Source organism: Rhinatrema bivittatum, chromosome 2 (genome assembly GCF_901001135.1).
Source record: "Rhinatrema bivittatum chromosome 2, aRhiBiv1.1, whole genome shotgun sequence".
NCBI lineage: Eukaryota > Metazoa > Chordata > Amphibia > Gymnophiona > Rhinatrematidae > Rhinatrema > Rhinatrema bivittatum.
In genome coordinates this window covers 22,641,897-22,651,052 of record NC_042616.1, presented here as the reverse complement: position 1 = coordinate 22,651,052, position 9,156 = coordinate 22,641,897, and positions in this window count along the sequence as shown.

Sequence of the window (9,156 nt, the reverse complement as noted above, 5' to 3'; positions counted from 1 at the left end):
AGCGGGTGCTCACCTGTTACGCTCCTGGGCTGGGTGGTCAACCTGGCCAAGAGTCATCTGGTGCCGTCGCAATCCCTGGAGTATTTGGGGGCGGTGTTCAACACGTGTCAAGGCACGGTGGCCCTAACGCAAGAGCGTATCCTCAAACTACAGGGGCAAATTCGCAGGTTGTTGCGCAAACCGGTCCCAGTGGTCTGGGACTATCTGCAGGTCTTGGGCTCTATGAATTCCACGCTAGAGTTAGTTCCATGGGCGTTTGCGCATATGCGTCCCTTGCAGTCCGCGTTGCTCTCCCGCTGGAGCCCGGTCTCGGAGGAATTTTTCCTCAGCCTGCCGTTGACCCAGGAGCCAGAGACAGCTTGCCATGGTGGCTCTGCCAGGAAAACTTGAGTCGCGGGGTTTCGTTGGAAACTCCGTCGTGGACGGTGGTTACCACGGATGCCAGTCTGCTCGGTTGGGGAGCAGTCTGTCTCGGTCGAGCGGTTCAGGGAACATGGTCGGCTCGGGAGGCGTCGTGGTCCATCAATCGGTTGGAAACTCGAGCGGTGCGATTAGCTCTGGTGAGTTCCTCCCGCTTCTCCGCGGGCGTTCGTCAGGATTCTGTCGGACAATGCGACCACGGTGGCTTATATCAATCGTCAGGGGGGAACCCGGAGTCAGCCGGTAGCGGCAGAAGCTCGGTCGTTGATGATATGGGCGGAGGCCCATTTGAGCAGTATCGCGGCTTCCCACATAGCCGGGGTGGAAAACGTCCAGGCGGATTTTCTCAGTCGGCATTGGTTAGATCCCGGGGAGTGGGAGCTAGCGGAGGACGCCTTCAGGCTCATTTGCGATCGGTGGGGCACACCGGCGGTAGACCTGATGGCCACGTTCCGCAATGCAAAGGCTCCTCGATTTTTCTCTCGTCGACGGGAGACGTTGGCGGAAGGAGTGGATGCACTGGTAGTTCAGTGGCCGAGGGATGTGTTGCTCTACGTGTTTCCTCCGTGGCCGCTTATCGGACGGGTGCTGCGTCGCATAGAGCAGCATCCGGCGGAGGTGATCGTGGTGGCTCCAGAATGGCCAAGGAAGGCCCTGGTTCGCGGATCTGGTGAATCTGGCGGTCGAGGGGCCACTTCGGTTTCCGTTTCTGCCGGATCTCCTACATCAGGGGCCCGTTTGTTTCGACCTGGTGCATCGCTTTTGTCTAGCGGCATGGCTTTTGAGAGGCAGCGGTTGAGCTCTAAAGGGTACGCGGCTTCCGTGGTATCCACGCTGTTGCAGTCCCGAAAGAATCTACGTCTCTGGCGTACGTGCGCGTGTGGCGACTGTTTGAGACTTGGTGTGTGCATCGCGGCACAGCACCTACCCGGGCGACTATCCGGATATTCTGCTGTTTCTCCAGGAGGGGTTGGCTAAGGGCCTGTCCTGTAGTTCTTTGCGGGTGCAAGTGGCAGCGCTAGGATCTTTCGGGGGCGGGTGCACGGAGTTTCGGTAGCGCAGCATCCGGATGTGGTGCGTTTCCTTCGGGGGGCAAAACAGTTACGCCCTCCGTTTCGTCCTCCGTGTCCGTCTTGGAATTTGAATGTGGTTCTTAAGCGCTGTGTAAGGCACCGTTTGAGCCTCTGCGGCACGTCACTCTTAAGGACTTGACGCTCAAGGTAGTATTTTTGGTGGCCATGGCATCGGCGAGGCGGATTTCTGAGCTGCAGGCTCTGTCTTGTCGGGAACCTTTTCTGAGGATTTCGGATTCAGGAGTCTCCTTGCGTACTGTGCCGTCTTTTTTACCAAAGGTGGTTCTCGTCCTTTCACGTCAATCAGACGGTGGAGTTGCCATCGTTTGGTCAGGTGCAGTCTTCGGATCCCTTGGCTAGGGACCTGGAAGCTGGATGTTCGGCGCGCCTTGTTGCACTATTTGGAGATCACTAATGTGTTCAGAGTCTCCGATCATCTGTTCGTCCTCTATGGTGGTCCCAGGCGAGGTAAAGCGGCCTCCAAGACTACAATTGCTCGTTGGTTGAAGGAAACCATTCGCTCAGCATATTTGTTGGCGGGGAGACCATTACCGGTGGGACTGAAAGCCCACTCTACTCGCGCCCAGGCTGCATCCTGGGCGGAATGCCAACATATCCTACAGAGGAGATCTGTAGGGCGGCCACTTGGAAGTCAGTCCATACTTTTGCCCGGCACTATCGTTTGGATGTGAAGGCGCCAGGGTCGTCGGGGTTTGGAGAAGGGGTGCTTAGAGCAGGCCTCTCCGGCTCCCACCCTCAGTAAGGTAAGCTCTGGTACATCCCAGGAGTCTGGACTGATCCTGGTACGTACAGGGAAAAGAAAATTAGGTTCTTACCTTTTGCTAATTTTCGTTCCTGTAGTACCGAGGATCAGTCCAGAGTCCCGCCCAGTATTGCGGTTGTCTGCCGGAGAGGATGTGTGGTCTGTGTGCTGTTTCTGGAATATGTTTGTTTGTTGGTTGCCTCGAGTTCGGTACCCAGTTGGGTGGAGTTAAGCTTCAGTTTGGCTTAGTTTGGAGGTAATCTTCAGTGTTCTTTGGGTTATTTGTTGCGGGTTATCCTGCTACTTTGACATTCAGTAATACTGCCAGACTGTAGGTGGCACCAGCCTATATGTAGGCGGAGTTTTTTGTTTATAAACTTCTGTCTCCATCTGCTAGAGGGGGGGCAAAACCCAGGAGTCTGGACTGATCCTCGGTACTACAGGAACGAAAATTAGCAAAAGGTAAGAACCTAATTTTCTTTTGGCTCCCAGTCAAATTCAGAATCCTCCACAAGCTTTTATCAATCACCTACAAAGCCACTCAGCACCGCCCCGCTGGACCTCTCGACCCCCCTGCAATTTCACACCTCCACCCGTCCTCTTAGATTAGCACAAAGAGACACTCTCAGAGCACCTACAATCAAAACCTCCCTAGGTAGAAGAGCCCTTTCTGCCGCAGGCCCCAAACAGTGGAATTTGCTTCCTCCCGACCTTAGACAGGAACAATGCCCCATTACTTTTAAGAAGAGACTTAAGACGCTACTGTTCAGACAAGCCTTCCCATAACCACTCGTCCTGGCCGCCTCCTCCACGGACTCACCTCACAAGCGGAGATCCTTTAGCACATGCTTCTTCCGTTGCCTAATCAATCCAGTCTGAACATGAGACTCTCATTAAACCTCTGTCACCCGAATAAGTCAAATCTTTTCTTTTCTCTGTTTTGCCCTTAACAGTTTGAATTGTTAATTTTCCCCCTGCTTAAGTTGTATCCCAAGTTTTTTTTTTTCTCCTCCTGTTCTATGTAAGACAATTATTTTTTGTCACTGTATGTTGACTGTTGCAATGTAAACCGTAGTGATAAGTAACTCTGTTATTTGAACTTCGGTATAGAAAAGTTATAAATAAATATGACGCCTAGATCTCTTTCTTGGGTTGTAGCACCTAATATGGAACCTAGCATTTTCTAACTATAGCATGGGTTATTTTTCCATCTTCACTTGTCTGGACTAATCTGGGGCACAAACGGGAAAGGAAAATTTGGTTCTTACCTGCTAATTTTCATTCCTGAAGTTCCACAAATCAGTCTAGAGACCCAGCCCCTTATTTACGAAAGACCGAAGACTGCTAGACTTGCCTGAATGCAATCTGAGGATTTTTATTATATGTATATTCACAACCTAAACAGGACTACCAGTTGGTTTTTTTTTGTTTTTCTAATTTAAAGTTTTTATTGAGAACAGTGATAAGGATAATAATAACAATAGTAAACAATAAAGCAAGTAAGTAACAAAGTAACAATCCAGTGCACAGTTGCAATCAATGTATCTGGCTGAGAGACCGACTCCATCTCATACCTCCTCGACCCCCCCCCCCCCCTCCCCGTTGTATCCAGCACAATAAAACTGATTCCGTGACTGGGTCCCAATACCCCCACCCTCCCTTGCTCTCGTATCCACTACCTATGCAGGGTCGTGCGAAGAGCTTCCTCTCAGCCCCTCTGCGACAATGATAGGACTACCAGGTTTAATTAGTTTGTGGTGGTGGTGTGAGGCTCTAGTTCAGGAGGGGTCAAACCAAAGGTTGGAGATTGGTCCTGGGAGGACAGGGGATAGTTGTGCTTCCCGCTAGTTTGGCTTGGGTACAGGTCAATACTGAGGGGACTGCAGGTGGCACTCTCGGTTATGTAGCAGTGTCTGAAAAGTTCTTATTCTGTCTCCATCTGCTGGTTAGGGATGCAAAACCCACCTGTCTGGACTGATCTGTGTTATTTCGGGAACGAAAATTAGCAGGTAAAAACCAATGTTTCCTTTCCTCCATCATGGCAACCTAAGATGTTCATGCGACTCACGGTGCCGCTTTGCCCCTCTCGTGCTGCCACTCTTATCCATGCGCTCTCCTGAAGTCTGACGCCGTTTTGCTCCTCTGGCGGTACGTTGGAGAGCTGCTGCCAGTGCTGGCACTTTTTTTTTTTTTTTTTTTCCCTCTCTCCAGTCCCTTAGGCTATTCCTGCCACTTTTGTGCTACTTTGCCCCAGCCTTGGTGCGTTGGCATTCTCTTTCCCCTTATGATGTCTGCCCACAAGCTTCTTTAGAAAACCTCAGTTTTGATGCTCAGACTGCATTGCTTCCCCTGTTGACTTAATGGTAAACAAATAAGTGAAAAAAAAAGTTTCATTTGAAAGTAATGAAACAAACTGAAACGAAAACTTGCCTCTGCCCATGCCGACGCTTTATTGGAGATAGGTACTAGCGGTTATAGGTGCTTTTAAATATAACATAGTAATGACAGCATTTAAAGACCAAATGGTCCATCAAGTCCCCCAACAATTTGCTTATGGTAGTAACTGCCGCTCCGTGCAGGTAACCCCGTGTGTTCTGTTGACGGCCGTAACTGCCGCTCCGTGCATGTAACCCCGTGTCTTCTGTTGAGGGTAGTAACTGCCGCTCCGTGCAGGTTAACCCCGTGTCTTCTGTTGAGGGCAGTAACTGCCGCTCCGTGCATGTAACCCCGTGTCTTCTGTTGAGGGCCGTAACTGCTGCTCTGTGCAGGTTACCCCCGTGTCTTCTGTTGAGGGCAGTAACTGCCGCTCCGTGCATGTAACCCCGTGTCTTCTGTTGAGGGCCGTAACTGCCGCTCTGTGCGGTTACCCCCGTGTCTTCTGTTGAGGGCAGTAACTGCCGCTCTGTGCAGGTTACCCCGGTCTTCTGTTGAGGGCAGTAACTGCCGCTCCGTGCATGTAACCCGTGTCTTCTGTTGAGGGCCGTAACTGCCGCTCCGTGCATGTAACCCCCGTGTCTTCTGTTGAGGGCAGTAACTGCCGCTCCGTGCATGTAACCCCGTGTATTCTGTTGAGGGCCGTAACTGCCGCTCCGTGCATGTAACCCCCGTGTCTTCTGTTGAGGGCAGTAACTGCCGCTCCGTGCATGTAACCCCCGTGTCTTCTGTTGAGGGCAGTAACTGCCGCTCCGTGCATGTAACCCCGTGTCTTTGTTGAGGGCCGTAACTGCCGCTCTGTGCAGGTTACCCCCGTGTCTTCTGTTGAGGGCAGTAACTGCCGCTCCGTGCAGGTTACCCCCGTGTCTTCTGTTGAGGGCAGTAACTGCCGCTCCGTGCATGTAACCCCGTGTCTTCTGTTGAGGGCCGTAACTGCCGCTCTGTGCAGGTTTACCGCCGTGTCTTCTGTTGAGGGCAGTAACTGCCGCTCTGTGCAGGTTACCCCCGTGTCTTCTGTTGAGGGCCGTAACTGCAGCAGTTACTACCCCTAGTTTTTCCCATCTAGAAAGCTCATTTGGCCCGCCCTGCTTCCCTGCCTCACAATATTCAGACCTGCTATAGTTTGTTTATTTACAAACACCCATAATTAAAAACAAAGCAGTCCTACATTGGCTATAAATAAGCCAGAGACGCAGTGCTGTTGATGGGATGAGGGTGAAAGGAGTTAGACTCAGGAGAAATCTAAGGGGGGGATTTTAAAAGGCCTGCGCGCGCCTATTTTGCATAGGAGGCGCCGGCGCGCATAAGTCCCGGGGCTTTCGAAAAGGGGCGGGAGGGGCGTGTCCAGGGGCGTTCCTGAAACGATGCGGCGTTTCGGGGGCGGGCCCAGGGGTGTGGCGCCGGCCCGGGGGCATGGTCGAGGCCCCCGGGAACGGAGGATAGAGCGTGGCTGCCAGCCGGCGCTCGCAAAGTTAGGGGGGGTTTTTAGATAGGGCCGGGGGGGGGGGTGGGTTAGGTAGGGGAAGGGAGGACGAAGGAAAGTTCCCTCCGAGGCCGCTCCGAAATCGGAGCGGCCTCGGAGGGAACAGACAGCGCGCGCAGGTTGCACAAATGTGCAACCCCTTGCGCGCGCCGACCCCGGATTTTATAAGATACGCGCATATCTTATAAAATCCAGCGTACTTTTGTTCGCGTATTTTTTAAAGATCTACCCCTAAGGAAATATTTCTTTACAGAGGAGGGTGGTGGCTGCATAGAACAGGCCTCCCTGTGGAGGTGGTAGAGACAAAAACAACATCTGAATTGAAGAAAGCATGGGATAAATACAGGAGATCTCTAGGAAACTGATGGGAGTTATTTTCTGCCATCATTTTTCTGTTTCTATCTGCTAGATCTGCTCACATGCTGGTGCTCCCTAGACATGTGATTTTTATTTTATTCCTAGAAACAGACCATGCAATAATCAGACCAGATATATTATCAAGGATTAAACAAAAGGAAGAGCTGTATCCCCAGGCAACAAGCGAGAGAGAGGCTACGCACTCCTACTCGGGTGAGTGATACCTCTTCTTACTCTATTCAGTATCTGTTATCACAGAATACAGGTGAGTAGTAACTTACTTTCCTTTTTCATTCTCGCATACAGAGCATGAAAGGATAAATCTTGATATGTTAAGGATTAAACAAGAGAGAGTGCCGTATGCCTGTGATCACCAGGAGTCCGGAGAGAGGAAGCTATTCACTCGTACACAGGTGAGTAATTACTGTGCGTGAGTAATAGAAAGTATTGAGGGGGGTGAGTACTAACTGTACAAATTGAAAGTATTAGCATACAAGTGAGTAATACTGTACAGAATGAGGTATTACACAGTACAGGGTGATATGAAGGCTGATCCTGAGAATCTGTTCTCCCTCCTGGTCCTATTAGTACTTCTGCTTTTGAAGCACAATCCAGATGTATTCCACACATTAAGGAAGGCTAAACGATTGCCGATGCGGTTAAAAGACGAGGTGAAAAAAGCTTTCTCAGCCCAAAGAACTTTTAAAAAATTGGAAGAAGGATCCATCTGAAGAAAATAGATAAAGATAAGCATTGTCAGTTAAATGTAAGACATTGATAAGGCAGGCTAAAAGAGAATTTGAAAAGAAGTTGGTCGTAGAGGCAAAATCACAATAAAACTTTTTAAAATATCCGAAGCAAGAAAACCTGTGAGGGAGTTGGTTGGACCGTTAGATGACCAAGGGGTTAAAGGGGCACTTATGGAAGATGAGGCCATCGAGGAAAGACTAAATAAATTCTTTGCTTCGTGTGTTTACTGAGGAGGAGTAGAGAAGATACCTGTTCCAGAGCAGTTTTCAAGGGTGACGATTCAGATGAACTGCACCAAATCACGGTGAACTTTGAAGATGGGTAGGCCAGATTGACAAACTGAAGAGTAGCAAATCACCTGGACCGGATGGTATACACCCCATGGTTCTGAAAGAACTCAAAAATGAAATTTTAGACCTATTGCAATTAATTTGTAACCTATCATTTCTATTCATACCCCAGATCAGTCCAGACAAAATGGGTTTGTATCCCTACCAGCAGAAGGAGGCAGAGAATAAACCTTTCAGGCACTGCTGCTTAGCCAAGAGTGCCACCTGCAGTTCCTCAGTATTTCTCTGTCTGCAGCACATGGTAGAGGTACAAACCTGCAGTCTGGAGATTATCAACAAAAATGTTGGAGAGGTGCTTGGCAGGGCCGTGCGGTCGGCTGATGTAAGAAGGGAGGCGTCGAGAGTAAGCGTCCGGCCTTCCAGAAGTCCCAGGGTTTGTCTGAGAAGCCTAGGACAGGTGCGCAGCCCAGGTCTGGGGGGATTCTTCAGCTCCTGGGTCTGGGACGTACATCAGGGGAAGATGGAGAGAACTCTGAGAATCGGAGGGTCAAGATCTTCAGTTGGACCTGGAGGTTGATCCTGGGAGTGCTCTGGTGGTGGGTAGTGATCAGGATGTGGGAAGTTCGGCTGCAAAGAGATGACCTGAGGGTCTCATGAGATTATTCCGCAAGGAGGAACTTCGGCCCCCTCAGTCCCCATGTTTGGAGGAACTGGGGATCAAGGTCACGCAGGAGGATTCAGACAATGAAGGGGTGCCCCTTTACTTTGCCGAAAAAGGTGAAGTTGGTGGACTGGGAGTGGGAGACTCCTGAGGCAGGATTAAAAGTGGCCAGAGCTATGGCTAAATTGTAGCCCTTGCAGGAAGAGACCCTGGAGTTTTGGAAACTGCCTAAAGGTGGATGCTGCGGTGTTGCAGTAACCAAGAAGACGACCATTCCTGTGGGTAGGATTGGCTGCGCTGAAGGATATCCAGGATCGGAAGCTGGAAATCCTGCTGAAGGAAACATAGAAACATAGAAACATAGAAATGACGGCAGAAGAAGACCAAATGGCCCATCTAGTCTGCCCAGCAAGCTTCACACATATTTTCTCTCATACTTATCTGTTTCTTTAGCTCTTGGTTCTATTTCCCTTCCATCCCCACCTTTAATGTAGAGAGCAGTGATGGAGCTGCATCCAAGTGAAATATCTAGCTTGATTAGTTTGGGGTAGTAGCCGCCGCAATAAGCAAGCTGACCCATGCTTATTTGTTTTACCCAGACTATGTTATTAGCCCTTATTGGTGTTTTTTCTTCGCCCCTGCCGTTGAAGCAGGGAGCTATGCTGGATATGCGTGACGTATAAGTCTTCTCCCATGCCGTTGAAGCAGAGCCTGCTGGATGTGCATCGAAAGTGAAGTATCAGGCCCATTTGGTTTGGGGTAGTAACCGCCGTAAAAGCCAGCTACTCCCCGCTTTGTGAGTGCGAACCCTCTTTTCTTCTCCCCTGCCGTTGAATCAGAGAACTAGCTGTATATGCATTGAAAGTGAAGTATCAGGCTTATTTGATTTGGGGTAGTAACCACCGTAACAAGCCAGCTACTCCCTC